General features: G+C 43.8%; 1 protein-coding gene across 4 annotated transcripts in view; it reads right to left on the reverse strand.

Moving 5' to 3' along the window:
* Window positions 1-22,222, reverse strand: part of LOC6582200 (regulating synaptic membrane exocytosis protein 2) — a 53,844-nt gene extending 31,622 nt beyond the window's left edge. For 3 of the 4 annotated variants that reach the window (XM_015162330.3, XM_015162329.3, XM_002007868.4), the window contains exons 1-2: window positions 21,709-22,222; window positions 8,746-8,877 (exon numbers count right to left, since the gene is read on the reverse strand). The gene's annotated coding sequence lies outside the window, so the exon portion shown is untranslated. The remainder of the gene's footprint in view (window positions 1-8,745; window positions 8,878-21,708) is intronic. The other variant, XM_015162331.3, reaches the window with a different exon arrangement.
* Window positions 22,223-26,422: the final 4,200 nt, after the last annotated feature.

A 26,422-nucleotide genomic window follows, 5' to 3' on the forward strand; every position in this document is an offset into this window, starting at 1 on the left:
ATAATTAGTCACTGAGTCTAGGCTGGAAAATTGCCGGAGTTGCTATAAGTGCACATCATAGCCAAATCCCCGCCGGGCTTACACCGTACTTAACTTTTTGGACCGCCATAATTTTGCCAGCGATAAGCATCAACAGCGTTTGGGCTGATCCTTCACACACACACGCACACACTCTCTCTCACACTCACGCACACACCCTCATTCACTTGACGGGGCGCTGAAAAGTCGATAGGCAAAAGTTTATAAGGCGGAAAATAATGTGTCGCGCTGCATGCAAAGTGCTTCAGGGCTTTGTGAGTTGTGAATTGTGGGCTGTGGACTGTGGGCGTGGCAGCGATGCGATAAACTGACCATTATAATGACGGCGGCTATAGCTTACAACTAGGTTAGGCAGTTCGCTTGAAGTTGCGTGCAAAAATAAACTTGCGAACAAAAGCGAAAGCAAAAACGTGAGCAAAAAGAAATTGAAATTGTATATTTTCTTTTGCTAGCTTAAAGCTTAGGGAATTTTGTGCCAGTGCCTTACAGAAAAAATCATGCCTGAATATGTAGTATATGTCGCATAGCACTCAGCATCGGCTAGACCTCTCTCTCTTGTTTTACTTACTTTTCACCTGGCACTTTGAGAGTCCTCCTACGCATTTGTGTGCTCAAGCCGACAACTTTAAGTTCTGTCAATTGTTTTGCTTATGTCAGTCATTGTCGTCAGCTGGAGCAAATCCTTCGTGTGCTCGTAAGCTGCACGGAGCCATTCACAGCCTTGGCGCTTTGTACAGCTTACGGAGCATTCAGAGCAAAGCTGTTTGCTCTTTCTTCTCTTGCCGGCTCTTAACTAAGAAATAGTTGCCGCACTTAGCTGCAGATAGCAGACAGTTTTCTCCCCCTTGCTATACCCTGTAGAGATTAAATCGACTGGACTTGCACTGCAGAATTGAAGAAAATGAATCTATGCTGTGGAATGCATTGAGTCGCTCAAGCTTCGATCTATTTCTGCTGAATTGATTACAATCTCAGCCATTTGCTTTTCGTATTTCTACCCAGCTACAAAGTATCTGCTGGCCAACTACATTCGTTTGCGGATTTCCTTCTCGTTCTGTGCTCGGGCTTTGGCTTTGGCTTGGCTGCAGCATTATTAAATCAAATGACCCACATAGCAATTGAATCGCTCGATTTGCAGTCAATATACGATCTGTGCGAGCGCTTGCAACATTTGCAATTCCCACATCGAGTGGCTGGCTACAAAAATTAAAGACACTGCTCAACTATTTGGCATGGTCCGAAAGTTTTAGCAACTTTGCGTAAAAAGAAATTGGCAAAAGAAATTTCATTTGAATGCATTGTTCATTGTTGGGTTATTTCTATCGTTTGGGTTGCTTTTGCCATTTGTGTGCACATTACAAAAGTTCATAAAAAGCCATCGAAGCGCAGTTCGGAAAGTTTGCAGCCAACTGGAGGGCAGAGCCAAAGTCAGAGACGAAACTCGGAGATTCGTAGCAAATGGTTTGAGCATGACATGGAAAATGTTTGCACTAAATGAAATTTTTGACTTGCTAAATGAGTTGAATTCGCTCAACTTTATAAATGGCATTCGCAGGGGCAAAAAGAAAAAAAAAGAACTGAGTCAGGAAAATTAGTTGGAGCTCGAAGCTGTCAACATGCCAGCAACAGGATGGAGCTGCTTGCCGCGCCAAAGAGGACGGCCAAGATAAATACAAATCAGGGCACGCTGCAATATGCGAGGCTCGGACGATATTCGTAGGGAGCTGCGCCCCCAGATTGTGTGTATGCAAAGCAAACTGTTACAAGCTGCAAGTGTTGGTTCGCCACGCCCATCCCAAGAGGATGTTTAAGAAGGCGGCGCCTTGTCTGGCAGCGCAGTGCTGCTTACACAAGCTAAGCGCGCAAGGATGTGCTCATAAATTGTAACTTTGGCTGCTGCTGCTGCTGGGTTTACTGTTGGCTGTTTGCTGTAGGCAACAAGCATGAAATCACATGAGCACACACACACACCCACACACAGACACACATAGAGGATGTCTGGCAAAGTTCCAGATGGTATGGTTGGCACATAGTTAATTAGCGCGAAATTGGCCAAACCGAGCCAGAGGCAGTTCGGGCCGACGGCCTCGAGCCACACACAGTCAGCGTCATCGTCATCCTCGGCGCCGTCGGGGTTCGTCCTTTGCATGCTAATCGGTAACCGATCAGGATAGCCAATAATGTTAAAGGTCAAAATGTATGTGGCAATAATGCGTGCATTAGGCAAAATCAAACAAGATTTATCACACACGCCAAGCGAGGAAGGACGCAGGCCCCGAATTGTCACGCACAGGCGAGCCAAATCGAAATTGAAACGTTCGATAAATAAATACAAGCTAACAGGTTTTTTTTCTCTTTGTTGTCGTCACTGTTGCTGCTGCTGTTGTTGTTGTGCGTGCCACACGTCAGTGGAGTGTGGAGATTGTATTGTAATTCAGAAGTCCGGAACGTGCATGGGACACAAATTAACTGTTAAGCAGCATGCCATAATAAATGGCCAGCAAGTCAAGTCCAGATGAAACTGTGTCGCCCCAAATGAAGCATGAAGCGAAACTCAAATGGACCAGGGAAGCACAGCAGCCAGCAGCTCAACTCAACTGGAGACGAACGGCAACAGTAGCTCCTCAAATTGCAGTTGAAAAATCGCAGTGCACTTCATAAATAAAGTGGACGGCGGCAGGGCGCAGGCGAGTCAGGGCGAGGGAGGGGACCACAGCTTCATGAATGCCATGAATGAAGCGCTGTCAACAATGGCAAGCAACTAGTCTGGACTGCGTACAAAATTGAGTTGCCCCCTGAAGCATGATGCGGCAGAGGGGGGATTGCAACTGCAACTAGTTGCCTGCACTGCTGCGTGGTCGCTGTTGAGGTTGGGACTTTGGCCAGCAACGGGATAAGATAAATGTTACATTTGCACCACATCCGGGTCGAGTTTTATGAGCAGTGGCCACGCTCAGCTGGGAGCCAGAAGCTGCTGCTGCGCTGCAGTAAATCAAATAATCTGACAATTGTAAGCTGATCAACTCAAATTAGCTGATAAATAAAATCTTGATTGAAAAGCCAATACGAATTCCCACAATAATCAATTAGGGCGTTTTATGACTGTGACTAAACAAACATGAAATGCTTATTGGATTTCACAGTATTAGAATGATACAACGTATTGAGCAGTGCTGACCTTCGCTAGAAAAACAGTCTCTAATTCGATTAATTAGACAACTTGTCAGATTGATTTGGGTATCGACTGACTCATTGAAAGCAGTGCGTTACAAGTCGAGCCATTTCACATCTTTCAATAGCCTCTTCATGGCTCAGAGGGCATCCAAATAGGCCACAATAGAAATCAGTATAATAGAAATGTTATTCTTTTTAGATTGCCTTTTATGCTAATGTCATTAGAGCTTAACGAAAAAAGGTATAGAAAATGCGAAAAGGGAAATACTTGATTCACAACCCAACCCAAACCGAAGGGTTACATCGACCCGCAGGCGACTCTTAACAGGGCCTAAATTAAGATTTACAATTTTTGTGAATCTTTTAATAGTAGATATGCGAATTTGTTGGAATAGCTATAATCTGATGTGAGGAAAATCGAACAGAATTTGATTAGCCTTCACTCTAGAAGCTAGATTATGTGAGGTTTTTAGTTAGCTTGATGTGAGCATGTGTAGCTTATATAAGATTGAAGAGCCATAGCAACTAGTGTAATTGCAATCAGCGTTAATGAATACCAGTTCTATAATCACTTGCACAAGCATAGGTTAAAGCCAATTGCCCAACAGATGAGGAGGAATAGATAATAACCATCAATTTGCAGTTCATAGCATTAAGCACAACCGCACATATGCGCAGTCCAGAAGCATTGTTGAAGCTTTTACCAAGCACTCGCACTAAACCAAAGCACACACACACACACATTGACAAGCGACATTGCCATTAATGTCTAACAGGATTTTTAATGAGTGGAAAGTGGAGCAAGGTGGGCAGAGGCGTTTGGCATTTGCTTTTAGCTAGTGAAGCGTAAGCTCGATTCATTGTCAGCGCCGTTCGTCTAATTGACAGCGGGCGGCTTACATGTCGGCTGCGTGATGCAGGCAGCAGCTGGCAGAGCAGTCGGCAGGCAGAAGGCAGCGGGCAGAGGGCTCTCAACGGTGCTTAAATCAACGCACGACTTTAAGGAACTGAAATTAAACATTTAATTGCACAAAGTAAACAACAATGCGATAGCAGCATGATAGCAGCCGAGAGGCTGGGCCTACAGATTGATGTTTGAGTCGCAGCAGCTGGCTGTAGGCATTGGTCATGCGAGTCACGTAGCTGCCATCCAAATGAAATGGAACTACGCCCCCCAAAAGGGTATGATGCGGCACGAGGCGTGGCTGAGCTGTGGCTGCTGTGTTGACAACGACATTTTTAGCCAAGACTGTAGTAAACAGACGTTCGAGCCGACTCTTCTCGGCGGACTAGGATGTGGCTTTGTCATTTGCCTAAACTCAAACTCAATCTCAAACTGAAACTCAATTATTCAAATGCCGCTGATGCGAGTGCCTCTAACAGCGTAGGCGTGGCTCATGTGCCGATATCCGCAATTTGCCATTTAATCAACATGGCTCGTGCTGCTCGAAAACCATCGACTCCACGTGCTCCACTGAGAAACATGAGTCTGGGCCACAAGCTCAACTGTTTGCTGCGGTCGGGCCCAACAGTTGTCACTTGTTGTTGCTTTCATCTTAATTGAAATCAAATCAAAGTGATTTCACTCTCAGAATGTAATTGTGTGGCATGCTGCGTGCCTTTGTTCTGCTCTTGTCATGCCAATCTCAGCTGCTGCTGCTGTTGCTAGTGTTGCTGTTGCTCCTGCTGTTGCTCGCAATTTATTGGCCCACATTTTTTGGCCGGAATTGTCTGTCGTTCTGCTAATGATTTCCTATTGTTCCTTGCGGTCTATATATTTCCAATTTTACACTAAATTTGCTGGAGCTCTGCTGTTTGGCAGCTGCCATATTGAGACTTGAATTATTTATTCCGAAATGGCATTGGCTGTCGAATGCTCAGGGGAATCACCTACAACTGCGCTCTGAGTGCTTATTAGATCAAGCAGATTACGTCGGGTCCTTAGTGCTTTATTGTGTACTTATAATTTGATGTGCAGCAGCTAGCTGTAAATGCGAGCGGTTAACACGTCCTGCACAGCTGCAGCATTATGCGTCAGTTCAGTTAGCGCACATTACGTATACGCAGCGTTTACGGCTAGGTACACCGAAAAGCACCAAGGACCAATTACGCATACGCAGCGCGCCACATAAAACATTTGAAGTCACGCGTCGCGACACCATAAAACGAAATCAACTGAATATGGGCAATATAAAAAGGCGTGTAGCTCATTTAGGCTGGGGCCAGCATGTGCAGTGCGGTTGGCCATTTGCCTGCATGACGGCACGCAACGAAACCGAGACCAACGGAACTCAGCTGTTGTCCTCAAGGGCAGACCATCCGCCCCAGCCCCCGTTCCCGGACGTGTGGCAAGGCAGCAGTGTATGCGTGGCAGTCAGACATTTGTGATGTTACGCTGCGAGCTCCAATTAGAAGTGCGTGAAATTCCACGCACTGAGGTAAGCGCTGTCGGCTGGCCAGACACTCGCTCGCTGTTCGAGAGGCGCGGCCAAGTGCATAAATTTTGATTTATTTGATTTAATTAAATGTAACTGAAGCCGCATAAATAAATCACGTCTGACCTAGTAAATTAAATCAAACTGCTAAAGAGCCACGACAAAGGCGCGCAAATCCCTAAGTACAGCGAAAAAGGGTTTAATGGCGGCCAAGTGCTGGCTCAAACGCTGGAATTTCAGCGGCGAGAACAAAGTGACCGCAATTAATTAGCCGCAAGGAGATGCAAACTTTGCCGCGTCGGCAATAAAAATAATGATAATGCTTTAAGAAAGAATGGCGCGAAAAGAAGAAGAAGAAAACATCTATACAGCAAGACTCAAACACTTATCAGCAATAAAATGCATTAATTTGCTGGCATAAATGTTTAAAATAAAATAACATGGGTAAATTGTGAATGGGGACGGTCGAATTACGAGTTCATAGAATTGCGCATGAAAAATTCACGTATTTGTATATTTATTGTGGTTTCTCATATGCGAACGGCTGGCGGCGGGCGGCGGGCGGTGAGTGGCAATGTCAGTGCCAATGTCAATGTCAGTCTCAATGTCAAACTGTCTTCCAACGTAACAAGCTAACAAAGTTGTCAGCCAGCCTGGCATTTGGCTAGCTCAATGGCCGCCTGAACTTTTGCAGCGCAACTAATGCGAATTCAATGTCAAAGGACGACCTTCTGAAATGCCAGCTCGCTCGCTTAGGGCCAAAGCCAAAGTCAATTAAAAAGATGAGAGACAACTAAATAAATTTCGCATTAATATGCAGCTGGGCTGCTCTATATGCAAATTAAGGACGCTGCAGTTGGGTTGCCTGAATGTGGACCTGATGAAGGGATTGCCTGACAATATTGATGTCAGTTTTACACACATTATTATAGCTATAATATAATTTACATTATTCAAATGGCGCTCAATGAGTTCACTACATAATAGATAGTTTAAGTTATATAATTTCTTATAGTTGAGGTCGACATCAAGCATCGCGTGTCTTGCTCAACTCACATGTCTGTGGTATCCCTCTATCTAGACATCTGTCTATTTTCAAATGCACACACACACACACACAGCATACACATGCTGGCACATACTTTCACTTGCCTTCAATTCTCATGGTGTGACTTTCTGTCTCCCTGGTGACGGACAAAGTCGCATCCTTGACTGTCTTCCGGCTTTGGCCTCTGTCGTTGTTGTCATTATTGTTATTACAATTTCATTGTTGTTGTTTAAACTGTTTTACTCAGCTTACTTATCGTACACTTTGCAACGCCACATATGTAATGTCTGGCATGTCGTCTGACTGTGCCCCTCTCTTCCACTCATTCTCTCTCGCTCTGCTCGTTGTCTCTTGGTGCAAGTTTTTTTTTATTTTTTTCGCCACAGCAAATGCTCGAGCGTATAAATTGCATTTTATTTGTGTTACATTTCTTTCAGTGCATACCCTGTAACCAGCACTGATGGGCTCTTACCAACTAGCCCATGGACATGTAACAGTCATGGATATATAATGAAAGCATGCCTAGCGCGCCTTCCAGGGCATGGCCTAGTCAAGCACTTATTATCAAGGCTTTGTCACATCTTTTTTATTGTTAGTCATGCAATATTTAACAAGGGCTTGCATTGTTTGCACTATTTATTTGCAATGGGTAAGCGACGACTGTGTGTGTGTGTGTATGTGTGTTTGAAGGTCAAATGCCAAATGCAGCTGCAGCTGCCAGCTGACAGTTTGACAGACACATAAGTCAGCAGACAGTCACTCAGTCAGTCAGTCAGTCACTCACTCAGTCAGTCAGTCAACTAAATACTCATAGGTTTTATTGTGTTGGCCACAGATTTTGACTTGTGCTATTTGCGCACGCATTAACCCTCTAGTCATTGCCTTTAACATTTAACACACACACACACACACACACACACACACACACACACAGACATACCTGTTTCATTCTCACTGCCAGCTGTCGGCTTATGTCTGATTAAATCATTAAAAAATATGTAATCCATAGCAGTCCGCATTAAAAATGTAAACAGAACTCGGCAATTATGTGATTTAATTTGATTTCTGTGCGCTGTGCATGTGTTTCAGCTAGCTGATTGCCGGATTAGATAAATAGTGAATAGTTTAATATTAATTACGCATTGCACTGAATGTGTAAGTAATGTAATTACGGCCAGAGTTGCCATTGCTTTTGCATTTTCATTCATTCATTTTGATGTGAGGCAACGAACGGAAGGATATTTAATATTTTCCGGGGCTATGCTAATTGTGTTGATGTTGCGACGCCATTAAAATCAACATCAATCATCATAATACATAATTTTATTAACAGACATATGGCACAGAGGGCTGAGAAGAGAGCGTGCACAAAATGGATTGCTTTTGATGTTGTTGCCCCCGAACGGGGCGTATACGCAATATGGGCAGCCACGCAGCTCCACACATGTTGCGCATATGCCGCATGTGACGCCTTGAAGTGACTTTGGCAAATCATTTTTCTTGTTAATGCATTTAACATGGTTATTAATCAAGATCACACACACACACAGACACACTCAGACATAAACACATATAGACAGATGGAAATACATTCGATAGCATCTACCCACAAACTGAGCGGAATCGTAGTCATTCTGTTATTGAATCCGGCCATTTGAATGGATCCGCAGGCACTGGCACTGGCACTGGGAGAAGCAATAATTGTTGCGGTTTGCTTTGGCAGCAACCGCATAGATGATGCCATTACTCAACCGCATTTGCCTCGCCAAGCAACTTACCGACTGTCTTTGGAGCTGGGCTCTTGTGGCTTACTAACAGCACCGTGGCACGCTGGGCATATTCTTCAAGGCTTCGCAAGCTCAACCCAAACTAATCCCAACATTTATAATGCAAGTATACACAGCAAAAAACACACGCACACGCACACGAACACACACACATATACAGACAGGTATTACATAAGTAGGTTTAGTATATAATCACTTGTGGAGGCTGGGATTTACGTCATATTCTATATGGGTATATAAAAAGACTGTGCGCACAAATTACCTGTGCGATTTGATTTCATTTCCTTTTTGTGGGAGCTGCGGCCATTATCAAGCTGCTCGATTTGTTTCGTTTATTTGTTGGCCTGATTCGGTTACGGGAATTATATTTGTATCGAGGCCACCGGTCGAGGCACTGCGGAAGAAAGATGTGAATAGAGCTGATTGAGCATGGGCTGAGCACGGCATTCGACAGCTGTCGAGCACAAAGTGTGGCATATAAATCAAATAATAAAGGTGCGATAGAGCATAAATCACTTAAAAACGAATTATTCACTGCCTGCACATCTACAACTTGACTGAAAAATTCTGAAGCACTTCACATTTCACAGTAAACCGCAAACCAAGAGAAAGGGTGACAGAGAGAGGGAGAGGAATAGAGAGAGAGAATTTTACTTTAATTGAGCCGAATGCATTAAATGTTTATTGAATGAAATAGTTTTGTGCAAATTGAAATATTTGCAGAAATACTTTCGCTCGAAAGCTGAGCAGTTGGGCATTCGATAAACATTTTTGACATTCACTCATATAAATGAAATAAAAATTAACTCCACAGCTTAATAAATATTTTCGCATTGCGCATGGCCCAAATATCATTTGCTTTATAAATATTCAATGTGCTTGACACGTCTTTAATTGTATCTAGGCACTAAGAAATTGTGAAAAGAAATTTGAATATGCTTTCTGCTTGGCACAACTTATCAGCATATCAGTCTAAGTGTCTGCTAAGCCCGCCCTCCCGAAAAGTTCGCACTAAGTCATATACAACAAGGAAAATATATATTTCCTTCGTGAATTTCTTGGCTGACTGGGAAAAGTTTTAGCGCTGCCTTGGCATTTGCGGCTGTTGTCGTTACTCTCATAATTATCAAAGTTGGACAACTGGGCTGCTCTGAGGGCGGCTCTGGGGCTATTGGGGCTGCGGTCGAGCCCCATTGGGCATAAGCGATGACAATGAAGCGTCCCTCCTCACCCTGCAACGGACAACGGGCTTCGAGTATGCACTTCAATTACTAAGCGAGGACGCTCAGTTTGTATTCAGCAACAGCAACAGCAAAAGCAACAGCAACTAATGATAGTGTTGGCATAATTTTGAGTCCAGGACATGCTCATAATTGTGCCAACTGCCGTTTGCCAAGTTGTGCGGCAAAAGTTTTTCGGCTGCGCTGCAAAAGTTGATTTAAATTAGTAAATTAGAAAATGCCTAACAGCTGCGCAGAGCGGCCCTAGCCGCAGTGTAAGCCAACTTGACGTTAGCGGAAGTTGTCAATGTCAATAGCAGCAGCAGCAACAACAACATCAACAACAATAATATTATAAACAACAGCAGCAACTTGAGCGTTACGTCCTTGCCAAATTGCACACACAAAAACAAGGGCATAAATTACACAAAGCCAATGGAAAGTTTGTGTGCGAAAGTCTGAAGTTTCATCAAGCTGATGACTCAAGCCCAAGCCCAAACCCAAGTCCAAGTCCAAGTTGAAGACCAAATCGCAGTCCGAGTCCATTTTCGACAGCATCAAATTCGCTGAAGCACATGAGTGAGAACTTTGGCCAACATGTCTGTCTTAATGTATGCATATCTGGGCACCAAAATTATGAAGTACTGCCAGACAGTCGGCCTGGCCAGACAGGCCAGCCAACAGAGACTTCCTGTACGTGCCCACGAGCTAAAGTTGGCTCGGTTGCGAGCCACGTAACCACTTTGCCGTCGACACGAGCTTGTTTTTGTTCAATCAACAATAAAGCTATATGGCTATAGCTATTCATGTATCTATAGATATGCTATTGCTGTTGTTGTTGTTGCCGTTGCTGTTGTTGTCACTTAGTTGTTTGTCTAAGCTCAGCGAAGTGTATGAAAGATATTTGCGCCGATATGCGTCACAGCCAGGCGGGCTGAGCCTCCGCTGCGATATCTGCGGCCTTAAGCACTTGACTACGACTATATTAGAGCACTGCAGAGACTAGGCGATTACTTTGCATTAATAGAGTAATAAGCAAAGCACAACCTTTTGAATCAGCCGAACAATACGTACATCTGTTTTGCATCCTGCCTAATGAGCAGCCAGCTCTCGGAACGCCTCTGTTTCCTGGCAGCGGAAGCAGGCCCGGAGACACGTGCGCTCCGAAATTCATCATAAATATAGAAATAACAAAGGAATCTCCAGAAAATGGGTAAGTAAGCAGCGAGGTCATGACTCGCTAAGCACGAATGATCCAGTTTTCTGGCTCAAAGCGGAGCCTTCTCTCTCATGAATATGACAGAGAATATTTTAATGTGCGCAATTTTATGCTTCCTGTTGCCAAATTGATGTGTCCAATAAAAAAGTTGAAAATTTCGTCGTGACAAAGTTATGAAAAGCTTGAAAATTCTTCACGCTCTCCGTCACAAAAGTTTTTAATCTAATGATGAGTTAGAGGCGTCCACACATACCGTATAGCAGCTTGGACTGTTGCAGCTACAGCTGCAGCTTGCGATATGCCGCAGAGTGTGGCACGAAGTGTTGCACAGAAGCCAGTTTATTCTTTACGCCTCTACGATTTGATTGCCTGCAAAAACTTGATTCACGAACCCTTTTTTTGCGCACCCCGAGTAGTGCGTAGTTTTTTGTGGCACGCATCTCGCAGGCGGCCAGGCGTGAGTCCTTTTTTTTTTTTGTCTTTTGGGCTGGTCCTTTTGCCCGGCGGGTGCGAAGGCGGTTGCTGCTGCTCCTGCTGCTGCTGCTGTGCATTGAAGGCAAGTTTCACAAATGATTTCACATTTTTGCATAAATAAATGTCAAGTGTGCGACGAGGCACGCTGAGAGTTGTTGACAGCTTTCTAATAAAAGGGATAATCAGCGCCACAAGAAGGATATGACGCCATTAAGGCCCAAGCTTAAGCAACAAGTAGTGAGTGTATGTGTGTGTGCGTGGCTGTGTATGTGTGTGTGTGTGTGTGGGTCTGTTTAGTCTTGTATGAGTGGAGTCCACTTTGGCTTAGCAATAATAATAATAACCTTGGCTGCCATGACGCCTCGTATTTTTCAATGTGGCCTTTCAAGAGCTTGGAAAAACGAGACTTTTCTCATATATGAAAATGACAATTTCCATTGCCACTACAAAGGCACTGGCTGAGCGAACGAGCGAGGGTCAGAAGAGCGACTCCCACACTCATGCCACTGCTATCTGTCTCTCCCTCTCTCTCTCTCTCTCTCTCAGAGTGTATCGCCTCATGGCTGTGTGTATTCTTTGGTTATTTTAGGATTGCCTGGCAACGGCGTTGGCAATTTTAATAATGTTTACTTAAGGCGCAGCAGCCTAGTCTATGCGTGTGTGTGTGTGTGTGTGAGTAAATAAATAAAGCGCCAGTCAGCGGCAGCAGCAGCAGCGACAGCGACAGCCATCGAGCGTAGCACAAAGACGCCACTGAGCAAGTGTAGCATACTTATGAGGGCTAGACAAGAGCTTGCAACCTGAAGCTAGGTGCAGCGAGGCATGCCAAATGACAGCTGCCTATATTGTGTATAATAAATGGCAGCAGCTTAACAAGCCGCTGCCATAAAATGCACTCCGGCAATGCAATGCCAAGTGACACTTAACGCAGGACCAAGCAGCTGAAGGCAACTGAAAGGCTTCGCTGCTTCCGCCCCTCGCAGCTGGCCATGACAATGGCTATAAAAACCATAATTTATGGCGCTGCTCCGAAAGTCGCATTCAACATCTCGAATATTATTTATATAAATATCAGTTCTAGGCTGCAGCTGTTGCCTAATGAGCGGATTAAGTGGCCTGCCATGAGCTATGCCGGTATGCAATGGGGCGCTTCCTTGGCCAGTTCCTCTTCCGGTTTCCGGACAATCCTTTTGTTGACCCTGGCCAAGGCAATTTAAAATGCTTACAGCACACACACACACACACGCACACATTCATCTTGCTTTAAGTCGGTCGCATTAGCTACACGTAACATGCATTGCTCATTGCTGCCAGATCCTGGCAGGACATTAGTTATACAACAAAGCATAATGCTTTCTAGATGCCCAAATAAATGTAAATACGACACATGTTGAGAGTGCACTATGGGTCAAAAGCCCGATTTTTTGGAAAAAAGTCTTATTTTCAAGTTGAAAAAATTTACAAAATTTTAATGCCAATCCATTAAGAATACCCTATATGTAAATGTTACATACTCAGAATTTTAACAGAGGCGCGATCTGCTAACTAAACTGCTGTTAAACAGAGCTGTTATGCATGACACGCACATTATCATGTTGTAAAAAACTTTCTATGAATTTCAATCGCCAATTGAAATCAAAATAATGACAATTAATTAAAAATTTTTGGTGGAAAACACGGAATTGGGCTTGTTCTTTATGTTTACGTGTTTGTGTTGTCCAAAATCTGTATGTGATGTGAAGTTTTATGTAAGTCAAAATGCTGTCTTTGACATCATTAAAAAAAAAATTTTTGTCTTTGATAAGAGAAAACTTGCGTTTGTAGCACTTTGTAGCAATGAAATTACGCTCATTTTATAGAGTATTCAATTCTGAGCTAACACCTATAAGTTCAACATGCACTTTTGCGCACTTTTTGTGCAATTTAATTTTTCAGCAACTAACCTCGTCGCAGACGAGGAAGAGGAAAAAGGCATTTCCGAAAAGCAGGAATTTTAAAATTTTGAGGTTTATGGCATGCTAGCTTCAGATAATGAAGAATACGATGATTAACAATAAAAGAGATATATTTTAATGTTATTTGTGCTTAAAATCATAAAATATAACCTTTTATTCCTTGAAACATTTTTTTGTCAACTTCTACATACAAAAACTATATGATATAGTTAACCGATTTTGATAATTTTTTTACAGGATCTTTAGAACATGAAAACACATCTAATATGTGAATTTGGTGTAAATATCTTAAAAAGCAAAAAAGTTATGACATCTAATAATATGAAAGCGAGGCGGCGCCACACCCATTTTTTCCACCAAAAACGAGTGTTGCGAACGAAAGTCAAATGCAAAAAAACAAATTTAATTATCTTGACTAGTTCAAAAGTTATTAATTAATTCCAAAAAAACGGGCTTTTGACCCATAGTGGAGTGTAAGCGAAACAAAGGACGAACGATTTTCTTTTTTTGTGTTTTTCGTTTTGTGCCCCAGCATCAATTCAAGCGCATTTGGCACGCATGCTGACAGCAAAGTTCTGGCTGCTTTGTTTGCCAAAGGATTTGCTTGCTGAGCAGCGCAAGTGGAAATACAAAAGCTGAAAACGAAAACAACAAAAATATATATGTACATGCATATATATATAAATATATATTTGGCTGTTCATGCGTTTATATTGGAAAATATTGATTTACCTGCCATCAAAGACAGCTGCGACACGTATGTGGCACAGAGCACAGAGCTCTCTGTGCGCTAGTGCAGCCTGCTGGCACTCACTTGGCCTTTATGCCACCAAATCCAAACACATAAACGCAATAATCAATAGAGATTTGCTGGAGCTTACATTGCCTGCGCTGCCAATGGAAAGGTGAACCCCACCCCTCACTGAGATTGACGCTTGCGGCACGTCATGTGGCGCCACAAAGTTATGCTCAACAAGTGCAGTTAAGGCCACATCATTAACATTTCGCCGCACACTCAATGCCAAGGCAACCAAGCCAACTAACTATATGCCCAGTTATCTGAGGTGCTACTTACACTCGTATATATATAAAGAGAGAGAGAGAGAGACATTTGTAGTTGTGGCTGTAGTGCGTGTGGCAGCAATTACGCAGAATGTTGCAATCTCAGAGCGAAGCGTGACAAACGCAACTCGGCTGCTAGACAACCACAGCTTGAATGGCCAACGAGATCATTAGACTCTGCCAGTGCCAGTGCGAGTGCAGCTTACTTACCTAGACAGCGATATTAACAAGAAATCTCAGAGATATTCAGCGTTCATAAGTTATTAAAATCAAGTCGTAGACTTTATCTAAATGGATAAATTAACACTTGGGCGCTTTGGTTGTGAAATCTTTTCGAAAACATTTACTGCGCAGTGCCGGGCCCTATTCGGCGCTGGCTCGTTTGTTTTTGGGGCCATCTTCTTGCGCTTCGGGCATGGTAAATTATTTTTAGGCATGCTTATAATGCACGAAGCTCCCTTGGCTGCCAGTGTGTATATACGTTGACTTAATAAGTTGACAGCAGACAGCAGCAGTCAGTCAGTGCCACGCTTATGCCCACGCCCACACACACACACACACACTCAGCACCCACCCAAGACTCCTGCTCTGCTTATTTGCCTAGTGCTACTGTTTGCTCCATTCTGGCTCGAGAGGAATTCGCTCATGTTTCACATGTTGATTTTGCTGCCACTCGCACTTGCTGCCACGTCTCGTATTCTTAACCAATTTGAAAAATTACCCTCATTGCGTATACGCTGCGTTGCCAGTTGCGCTCCATCTTTAATTAGCATTTAAAACTTTCCGCTAACTGTCAAATGTGGCTCGTATCTTCCGACTGGCCACATTGGCATTGGCATTGTCGCTGGCGTTGGCTGGCGAACAGATTTCATTGTTGAGCGCAATAAAACAGCTCATAAAATCTACTAACTAATGCGCACCACTGACAGCACTCACATCCGCCCGCCCCACTGCGAGCAGACCGCATTTGGACGGCCTGTTGCGTTCGCCTGGCAGGAGGCCATTTGCTTGTGCAAAATGTTACTTTGCGTAAAATTATGCAAATTTGATGTGCGTTTGCCGAGCATGATTCACACACTGTCTTGTTGCCACACATGACTGTGTGTATCTCTGTATGTGTGTGCGTGGTGGCTACACCACATGCCAAGCACTATGCAAACGGGCCATTCGCCCCCTTCCGCCCCTTCCGCTCGTTGCAAGCTTCCGCACAGCAAGCAAAGTGCAAAGCAAACACAACATTTAAAAACTAGTGAAAGCAAACGAAATGCATCAGATGTTGATAAACAAGCTGAATTTTCATGTTGGCTTTAAATTTATGCTCGCCTAATACAAGAAATGTTATTCCAGATTTTTAAAGGGAGTTCGATTTGCAGCTCTTTGCTGAATTTGCTGGTTTCTTCCATTATTTTCGAGACCCTTTTGAAATAATTCAAATATTTGTGGCTTATCTGGGCGCAACTTTATTATTTTCTTTGTATGCATTGTTAAGAAAGAAATAACATTTTTAAGCCTTTCTATTTATAACTTAGTTGTTGCTTTTCGCTTGCTTGAATTTTTTTTCTGTTGTTTCGCCAAGTCAGCTGGTAAGCGCACGATTGTGGGCGTGCTTATCTGATCAAAGTGCGGCAGCTAGAAAAACAACGCAACAATTTTGCGCCAAATGAAAGAACAACACGAAATTTGTAAAAACTTTTGGCCGTTGCCGTCGTTTGTTGTGGCTGTTGTGGGCCCAAGGAAGCAGCAGCCAGTTGCCGCACACACACACATGCCACAGTCTTGAAAGTGGAAGCCAGACACACATACACACATATACACACGCTCATGTAGCTAAATAAACTGCTCATTATTATGCAAAGTTTTTCTTCTTGGCGTTATCTGGCCGTGCGGAAGTTGAACGAGAGCTTCAAGTCCGCACCGCCCCGAAAGAGCAACAGCCAGTTGCCACGCCCCTTTGGTTGGCGTCTCCATATGGCATAATTGGCATACTGTGACCAACAGTAAGTGGAATAGTCGACCCTCTAAAATGATATATGAGGCGTTGGAATGCGCTTAATATTTCATTTAGCAAGCACACATTGGGGACTTTGATTTCGGCCGTTTTGCGAATAAAAATGACTGCGTATAACATTTATTTTGCACTCGCATAAAATATAAAATTCAATTTCATAAGCACAAAAAGCGAAGCGAACGAAAAAACGATGCTTAAAGCGCTCGAACAGTTTTGCCAGCCCATGAAAAATGAGCGAGCGAGCTTACGAATATATGAAAAATATATGATTTATAGCGGCGGGGGGCGAGGCAGGCAGGCAGGAAGGCAGGCTGGCTGGCTGGCTAGCAACGAAGCAGCGCTTAGTCTGGAAAAGCATAATGCTCGCTTCTCGGGTTATGCCGATTTCTTTTTTTTTTTTTTTTTTTTTTAAGCCAGCGATAAGGCAAGGCCTTGGCAATCAGCATATGCACGCAGTCAAACACACACACAGAGATACACTCACACACACTTACACAGAGTTAAGTAAACAGTCAACTGTGTCTGCTCGCAACAAAGCGCCGTTAAACATGCCAGCTGAGAACACACCCAGCTAACCGCGAACAGCAACAAGAACAAAATGTTCTCGTAATTGCCTCGTTTCATTTTTAATAACTGTCAATCCTTTGGCTTTTTGGGCGCGCCGCCAGTTGGCAAACTGACAAAACCGCTCGTAAATTGCGTTCAGCATATGAGCAGCAACCACAACAACAACAGCGACAAATAACAATACAAATTTCTCTTCTTTTTTTCCCCTGAAGCCACGTGTTTGGGTAGAGCCACAAAAACTTGGAGCGAAGTGGCTCGAATTGGTCATAGAACATCATTCACTGGCAGGGATATTTTGTAATATCTGTGCGTCCATTAACGATTTAGTTAATGAGCAGCTGAGGTGGCTTCAAGAGTTAGGCTTGAGTTCACAGTTAAGGTAAACAGTTTAAATTGCATTTTGCTTATGTTTGGCTCTCGGCAGGGGCATTAGAAGGGCCCCCTGATATGGGGAGCTTGCTTGGCATTTTTAGTTTGTTTTGGTTTCTCTCAGTGTTGGTGGGTGAAAAGTTTGTGCATTGCCCGTTTGATAAATGCTCGTCTCAACTTTTCGCCAAACTGTTGCTCGGCTAAGCTCAATTCGCAGTTTCAGCTTGCGGTGCTATGTAACCAAGCGATATCAGTGAACCTCAGCGCCGTGGTCGAGCCAACACAAGAAAAAAGAGAAAGTAAATGGAGGACGGAAAAGAGGACGACGAAGCAGATAGAAAAGAAAACACCAGCAGCGTGCACTGCTGAAAAAATTTGTAGAAATTTGCGTAAAACTTTAAGCAAACAAGTCGCCCGGGGCCGCACTGGCCTTGGCCATTCCCTACTCCGCCTATGCGCGCTGGCAAGTGGGGTGTAACAACTGCACAGTAGCTGGAGGAGCTCTGCTTTGGCGTGGCGCTGTCAAAACTTGGCTGCGCTGCCATCCATCTCCGTCTTTATTATATTATTGTTGTGCATGCTTAACTTTACATTTAGTAAAAAATTTTGCACAATTTATTATTTATATTTTTGTTTTATGCTGCTTAAGTTCTGCTCAGCTCATGATGCATGCATTAATCATTGGCAGCGCAGAGTGCGGGCGTACACCGGATCACAAATGCCAAATTGTGCCCCCGGGCGCCAATTACATTAATCATATCATGAGACCAAAGTCTCAGTTCGCCTCATCTCAAACATTTCATTAGACCTGCAGTCGCAAATCCAATCCCAAAATCCACTTCAACTATGGAAAAGGTCAAAAAATTACAATTTTGCTGCAGAGCCACTGCGGGTAGTTAAACAATGCGACAAGCTTGTGTTTACCCAGAGAGAGAGAGAGAGAGAGAGAGAGACGGGAAGAGAGAGTGAGGAGGAGGTATTCTGCATTAGCCAACATAAACCATTATCAGCTGCTTTGGCGAGATTATAGACACAGCTGGAATTGGGCTGGGTGCGTTGAGGTGGACATGGGTCAGGGACGCGTTCAACAAAAATGTAAACAGCCCACCTTTGCCCGTCTGTCTGTGTGGTGGTGTTGGTGTGTGTGTGTGTGTGCTTGTATTTGCCGGATATTAGGTTTAGTCCGCGTAACGGTAATGGCAATGCCAACAGCCGGCGGCCAAGCAAATCCAGCTGAGGCGCCCAAACACGAAATGAAAATTGTAAAATTTGTTACATTTTGTTTGCATTCGGGCGGATTTTGTTTTGCATTTATATGGAAATTATGTTATTATGCTAAGCACAAGAAAATCTGTAGCGCTGAAAAGGGACATGTCTTAATAATTTAAGGCCACAATTTGTTGCCAAAGGGCCTCGATTGCAGCTGCATACATATGCAAATGCAGCTAGCAAATGCTTCACTCACATTTTTTTTTTTTTTCAAGCGAACATTTTAATTGAAAATTGCGGAGGCGCTGAAGGTAAATAGTAGAAAGTGAGAGCTGCGAACGACAAGTGGAAAACTGATTGCATGACTGACTTATGTGTGTGTAGGGAGTGTAGGGAGTGTATGTAGGGGTGCCCCTGGGTGTGTGTGTGTGTGTGTGCGTACTTTTCATTTGAAGCCGTTTGATTTTTGCATAAGCCTGCGCAGAGCTGCCCATTTGCATGAATAATAAACTGCAAAAGGCAGAATTTTTTGTTGGGCCTGACCACGCCCACCACGAGTGGGCATGCCGAACGAAATTAAATTAATTAAATTCCACTCACTTACTGCGTGTGCTCCCTCACCACGCTCGCCTGTGTGCGTGTGTGTGTGTGAGTGACTGTGTTCGACAGCCAAACAATTTGTGTAAGTTCTCGCAAAAACGAGGCGAAACGATGAAAAAATCAAGTGAAATGCTGCACAAAAGCGAAAATTTATATATTCACAAAATAAATATGTGAGCGACAAATATGTGAGTTATTTAAAAATTTAAAATAAATGTTTGTGTCTGCGGCCAAAGTCGAAAAAGCGCTGCCCATGGCCAATGGAATTTGTTAGCCATGGCAGCCAGACTGGTGCAATAAAACAGAGCCAAGCGTCTCGTTTGGTTTATTAAAAATTTGTGCAAATGAAGTGTCAATTTGCAATTGCGCAAGAAGTTCCCTAAAGTGAGAGATTTGGATGTACATACATATATGAATAGAATATATATATACACATGTGTAGCTTTAAGCTGAAGAAGCGCTGTGGGACAGCACAATTGGCTTGATGCTTGGAGGAAATTAATTAATTTTTGCTGTTGCTTAATATATAAAGCTAAAATACGACAAAGCAGCAGAGGAGGCACACGCACACACACGCACACACATACACTGCCATACATATACTACACGCCGCACGCACGTTTTGCTGTGGCCTAATCCAACAGGAGCTCAGGGATGTGCCCCAAGCGTGTACAACATTTTAAACACTTTGACTCGGCAGACATTAATGAATGTATATACTACACATGTATAAAAATATATATGTATATATGTGCGAAATAAACTTCTGCATATAAATAGACAGATAAGGCACAACGAGAGACAGACTGAGTGAGAGAGTGAGAGTGAGAGTGAGAGAGTGAGGGACAGTAGTTTAAAATGCCATTAAATGCTGGGAGATGGGCAGCCTGTCAGGCTAGTGACATATCTTATGGCAGGCACTGCTTGCTCTTCCTCTCACTCTGCCTCTCTCTCTCTTTCACTGTGTATAGGGGGCGAGCTGTCATCATGTATAACTGTTGCTGTCAGGCTTACGGCTTGTCATATTATGTATTATGGCGTATTTTATTTGCATTCAATTAAATCGCATGTGTCACTCGCTGCCGCATATAAATTGCCAACAAAATGAGCCAGAAATTTATGCAAATCGTTCCCAAAAAAAAAAAGGCTAAGTAAATTTAATAAATATATATTTTATAAAAATATACATATATAGAGTTGTTTATGCCGCGCCATGTCAAAGCGCAACAGCCACAAATGAATTGCTTTCGAAATATGTGTCCCCCGCAATATAACTTTACGCTGTGGCTGAGCAGCGGGCACTCAAATTAAATTTGCTCATAACCATTAATAATTATATTTTGTAATGTCGCTGACCTGAATGTGAGTGAGCACAAAACGCTTATTACGGATTGATAAGCATCTAAATTAAAATGGCATCCATAAAAACACTTTGGCCCCAGACTTTTCGGCCCGGACAGGTGCAGACGCGCACCAAATCGCTGGGGGATTAGCTGGCCAAGAGTAATGACAGTTTCAGTGCCACTACCGCCCACCTCTCACGCCCACACTAAATGTTACTCTGGGGGACCCACGGACTAGGGACGTTGGCCGTTGATGTTGTCCGCTGCCAGGCCTCATAGACCCCGTCGCTGATTGTCATCGAAGTGCGAGGCTAGTCACGTACAGAAAGTCTTAATCGAAGACCGCACAGCTGTTGGACACAACTTAAAGCCCATTAATTTGGGGCAAAGGCAACATTTTTGAAGTGCCATCGACGAGTTGAGTTAAGCTGCTGGCGCCTGTCGACTGAGGACTGAGGACTAAGGACTAAGGACTATGGATTGTGGACTGTCGACTGGCGCTGTTGCCTGTTGCCTGCCAAATTACTAACTTAATTATAAATTAATTATCTAACAAAGCATAGAATGCCAGACGAGGCGGTGCCAAACATCAAAGTATCAATAATTAATCGCCTCGGTAATGTTTTCAATTTCTTGCTTCATTAGCTGGTTTTATTCGGCCCTTGAAGGCGTTTGGGCCAGCAGCTTGGGGCTTTTGTTCTGCTAATCCCTGCGCGTAGGTGCCCAATGGGGAACAGCAGCAAAAGCAGCAGCAGCCACACTAAGCCTGTCTAATACATATGCCTTGCGAATTTGGTCAGAAAATCGATAGCCAATGCGAAATATTTCATGTCGATCGCGAAACAGTCAAACTGTCGAACCGTCCAACCGTCCAACCGTCGAGCCGTCGAAATGAGTTATGTCAGTTGAAAAGGAATTGAGTGCGCGTAGTTAGAACATTAAATAGATTTATGTGTGAGCCAAGGCGAGCGCATGCGACACAGGCGGAAATAAAAACTGAAACCGGACGTGCGCCCGATGACGACCACGCCGGAAATTAAACTATTTGTTGACGGCACTGGCTCACAGGCACTCTTTATTATGTTCTCAACAATTGCTGACAAGACCGAAATAAATCATAACACGCAAAAAAAAGCAACACAAACAGAGAGCGAAGCATAGAGAAATGATCAATACAATTGTGGCTAGCTGAGTCTTACCTGCTCTGAGTCCACTTTCGATCTGGCTTATAGTGAGTCTACCAACATGTTATCTCTTGTATCAATTTGTGTACATATACTATATATATGCTCTTTGTTATACTCTTTGCACTTGAGGGTTTGTACGCGCGGCTCTTTGATAGCAATTTTAGAATGGAGTATTATTTTCAACACTTCTGGCTTGGCACTTGAAAGTTGCTGTTCGTATTGGGTGTGCGTTGTTATTAGTAGCTGGGTTTTTGTTTGGTCAAAGGCCCACACGCACACACACGCACACGCACACGCATACACGCACACACACACGCATATATAGAGCGTTCGCAGTCGCACGCACACTTCGACGCTAGCTCACCGTCTCTCACACACACAGGCACGCCACACACCTTGACGCTGGAGTATTAGAAAGCATTGCAGAACGCGGCGCCTTCAAACGCTGCTTGGCTTGACAGACTGCTTCAGAGTGCTGAGGCAGCTTCCGCGTTTTGTGTCCTGTTCACGAAACGGCTCAACTCGAACTGTGACGACGCTCAGCTGCTGCGGCCACAGCCAGTCAAGTGCTTTGCTGACGGCTTCGCTTCGGCCTCTCTTAGTGGCGTGCGCTCTCCCACGCACCTTCGTGCCATTGGAAAGTTGCCCCGTGTTTGCATGTGTGTGTGTGCGTGTCGTTCGGCTCGTCTCGTCTCGTCTCGTCTCAGTCTCGGCGTAAAACCAGCTGGCGCAGCATTAAAAAGTAATATCAATTTCCACCTTGCAAACAGCGTCGCAACGCGAAAGCAACAGCTAAGCGATTTCCCAGGATGCAGCAGCGCGTCCATGTCTATGCATTGGGGCCCCGCCTCCTGCTGCCCACGCATTTGCGTTAGGTGCGCGTGCTCTGCACGTTCCGCTTTGTCTACACAGAGCAGCACGCCGTGTGGAGAGTTTTTTCTTTTCATAATTGTTGCATGCGAGGATATTGTATATGTTGCGTATACGCCAAGGTGAACAGCGCCTTTGGCTAATAGCGTAACCAAAATACAATAAAGAAATATAAATTAATATTTAATATTAATTTTAAATGTAATTAGTATTTTATATACAATTTGAATCTATATATTTCTATGTTCTATATATTGTAATTCAATTCAATAAAAAGAAAACTTTATTAAAATTATATCTAACTTAAGAATCGAAAAGAATTCATTTCTTACTTGAATAAGTTAGTCGAAAAACGATTCAAGTATTCCATTCCAATTTACTCAAACTTTTGAAAAGCTGTAATTACATTTTAATTTCTCTAACTAGCCAATTTCAATGGCTGGGCAATGCGTTTGACAACTTCCACTTGGCTTTGTGTTCATTCCGTACACAAACTAAGGGACACAGTGGGACCAAAACACACACACACACACACACACACGCATACGGCCACACACAAGCTCAGAAAAAAGCGCAACAGGACCAAAATAATTGCGCGTTAAACATGTGCCAAGCGCTACCAACAGCAACAGACGGTTCGTGAGCGAAAGAGCAAAAGAGACGGTGAGAGTGAGAGCGAACGAGAGCGAGAGAGACTGAGACGAGGGCCGAGCAGAGCCGAAGCCCGGAGAGCGAGACTGGAAATGTTCAACTGGTTGCGTTTTTGCAAGCAACAGGATATGCTGGAAGCCTGCAAAAACATCGACAAGCACAAGAAACATCGCACACAAGGCAAACACAATGGCAACAACAACAGCGACGAAATGGAGGGGAAAGCCAGTTGACTGGCTGACTGGTTGGTTGGTTGGCTGGTTGGCTCGGCCGGCTGGGCCGCAGCGGGTGGACGGGGCGCCAGAGGGGCTCGTAGGCTAGCAGTTGGGCCTACAAACAGTCGCGTGCTTAAAGCCTCAATACCAAAACAATTTGAGAGCGCACAATAAAATTGAATGGGCGCAAAGAAAGGACGAAAGCAGCAACAAAAACAAAAAGAAGGAAAAAAAAGGAAAAAGTGAGGAGGCAGCAGAAAAATGTGCCAATGTATAAAAAAAAACGAAGAAGAAAGAAAAGAAATGTTGCGTGTGAAAGGAGCAGCGCCTGTTGAAGGACGAGCGGCCATTAGAAAGCTGCAAAAGCGAATTCACATAGCGTTCGCAATGTTTACAGGTAGCCAGCGAGGGTGTGTTTGTCTCTGCTCCCGTTTGAAGGACATGGCAAAAGGTACGCAGCGTGTGTCGATTAAGATGCTGAGCCATTGTTGTTGTTGTTGTTGTTGGGATTGCCTTTGGGTCGTGACAGACAGCGAGACGCCTGAGCCGGATCCAGAGCCACAGCCGGAGCCGGACCCGCACCCTCGCCCGTACTCGCCGACCCAGTGAAGACCCAAAGCTTTGTAGCGCTGGCTGTCAGCTTATCAATTTGTATGCCTGTAGATATTTATTTATGAATATCCTTTGGATGCCTCCGCTACGGCAGTGCTCGCGCCTTTATGCCCGCCACTCGCACCGAATGCCGCGTAATCCAGGCGCATACCTGAGGGTCGCTGCGTCCATTCAACCATATTCCGAGACGCCACTTCTCCACATTCACCATTTCCGCCATTCTCGTACATTCGGCGCATTTATGTATCTCCTTTGCTCGCTTCTTTGGCCATGTCTGGGCCTGTCTGCCATTTTGGCGAGGCCTTTCTTAATTTCATTTTTATTGCAGATTGATTTTTTCAGATTAAGTTTGTGCCGCTCACTGTTTGTGGCGAGCGATAGCTCCCTGCCCCAATGACAGCCAGAAGTTTGTTGTTAACAAAAAACCATTGCCTACTTTTCAGGGCCAGGCCTAATGAAATATTAGTCCACTTGAGTTGAGCGTTGTTTCAAGCCAACTTCTGCTTCAATTAGCAATGCAAGCAGTTCCAGCAAAAACCATAACCAACATACAAACAGTAATCCAGCTGCTGCCACGCCCACCAGATCCCCTCACGGCGAACCAACCAAAAACTCAAAGTAAAAGTAAAACATTTTCATGCAAATGTTTTTGTTTAACCACGAAATATTTTTAGTATTCAACACACACACGCCACCCGTTTTCTCGCTCTCTACCTCTGCCTCACTCGCTCTCCCTCTCGCTCTCCCTCTCGCTCTGCCTTTGCCCCTGTTTTTCTCTTGCCCACATACAGAAGCACGCGTGAGAGTCCTGTGGCAAAAGTTTTTACTACTCGCAGCTTAGAACAAACAAAATCAAACCGAGCGCAACAAAGTACACAAATATTTACCTATGTGTGTGTATACACATACATATACAAACAACTGTGTGTGCATGTGTGTGTGTGCTTGTTTGTGTGAATATCTGGTCAGTTTGAAAAGTCATAAAGGCAACGAGCAAATCGGTCATTTCAGCGCAATGCGACACTTTCAATAGTCACGCCCCAAAGTATGCAGCAATAAATTGAGAATTTGCAATCGATCTGCCTGCAACTGATTTGCTCACAAATAGAGAGATTGAGCATCGTGTATTCAATTGCTACCACAAATATATTATCTAAAATATTTACTTCTTTATTGATTTAAGTTAATGGAGAATATGATTGCAATAAATCGTGATATGTTGACAAATTGTGGTTCGCAATTCCGTATTGACAAAACTCCAGAGGCGCTTAAATCTAATGGATGCCATAAATATCTGCTCAACTGCTTATTGACTTAGTGGGAAGCTGAGTGAGTGAGCCACTCGCCCTATTTATGATGGGGCAGCGTTTATTTCAATTGCACTTCATCCCTTTGCCAGTGTCACCGCTCTTTCTATCCGCAACCTTCTCCATTTCCAGGGCTTCAGTTGGCACGCTTATTTACCCAGCAAATACATCTCTCTCTCTCTCTCTTTCTCTCTCGATATATACGTTTTTTCCTCAGAGAAATTGATCTAAATTTCGATTGCATTGGCATTCGGTATTCATTGCTAATTGCCTGTAATCAAATTGGATTAAAATTCTATTAAACTGTCAGCCAAGGCAAATGCAATTGAAGCCGTCGTCGAGTGCAGCGCATAAAATGGTCAAAAAGGCTGCCAATTGCCAGAGCCATTTGCCTGGGCCAGCTGAAGGCTTAAGCTGGTTTCGCATTTGCCATGACATTCAATTAATGCAGACTCAACCAAAAGAGCAGCTGCCCAGGGCTTGCCCACAGCCTCGTTGGCCTTCCTTGATAGCAGACCAACAATTACATTAAATATATGCCAAAACAGAAGATGTGCTAATGAAGCTAAAGGCGGCTATGATTCCCAAAAAGGAAAAATTAAGGGACAAGTATACAGCGGGGATAAACAGGGGATACTCTACCAAATATTTTATATAGTATACTAGATGCAGTGCTAAACATGTTGCAGCTAGTCAATGCTTTAGCAGATAACACGAAATGGAAATCAATTTGATAAATGGAATAAATTTGTTTAAGCTGGATTCAGCTTGAGAAACTGCTAATTCAGTTAAGTGCCAATTAAATCCTTTTGATGCAAGCTCCAGCCAGAAATATGTTCAAGTGCTTTGTTAACTAAATGGCGTAATACCCACCCTCACACCTCGCACCTCCCACTTCACCACTCCTGCCAGCCCAGTCGCCTAGGTGTTGTTTGTAATAGACAAAGCAGAAACAAACAGCGCTTCATTACAATTTTAATTTGGCATTTTAGCTGCCGCCAGGCAGACAGAGCTTAATTAGTACAATTTGGGAGACAGGACAAGTGTCCTTAGCCGAGGCCTTAGACCAAG

This window comes from Drosophila mojavensis, unplaced genomic scaffold, assembly GCF_018153725.1.
Source record: "Drosophila mojavensis isolate 15081-1352.22 unplaced genomic scaffold, ASM1815372v1 contig_74, whole genome shotgun sequence".
NCBI classification, from domain to species: Eukaryota; Metazoa; Arthropoda; class Insecta; order Diptera; family Drosophilidae; genus Drosophila; species Drosophila mojavensis.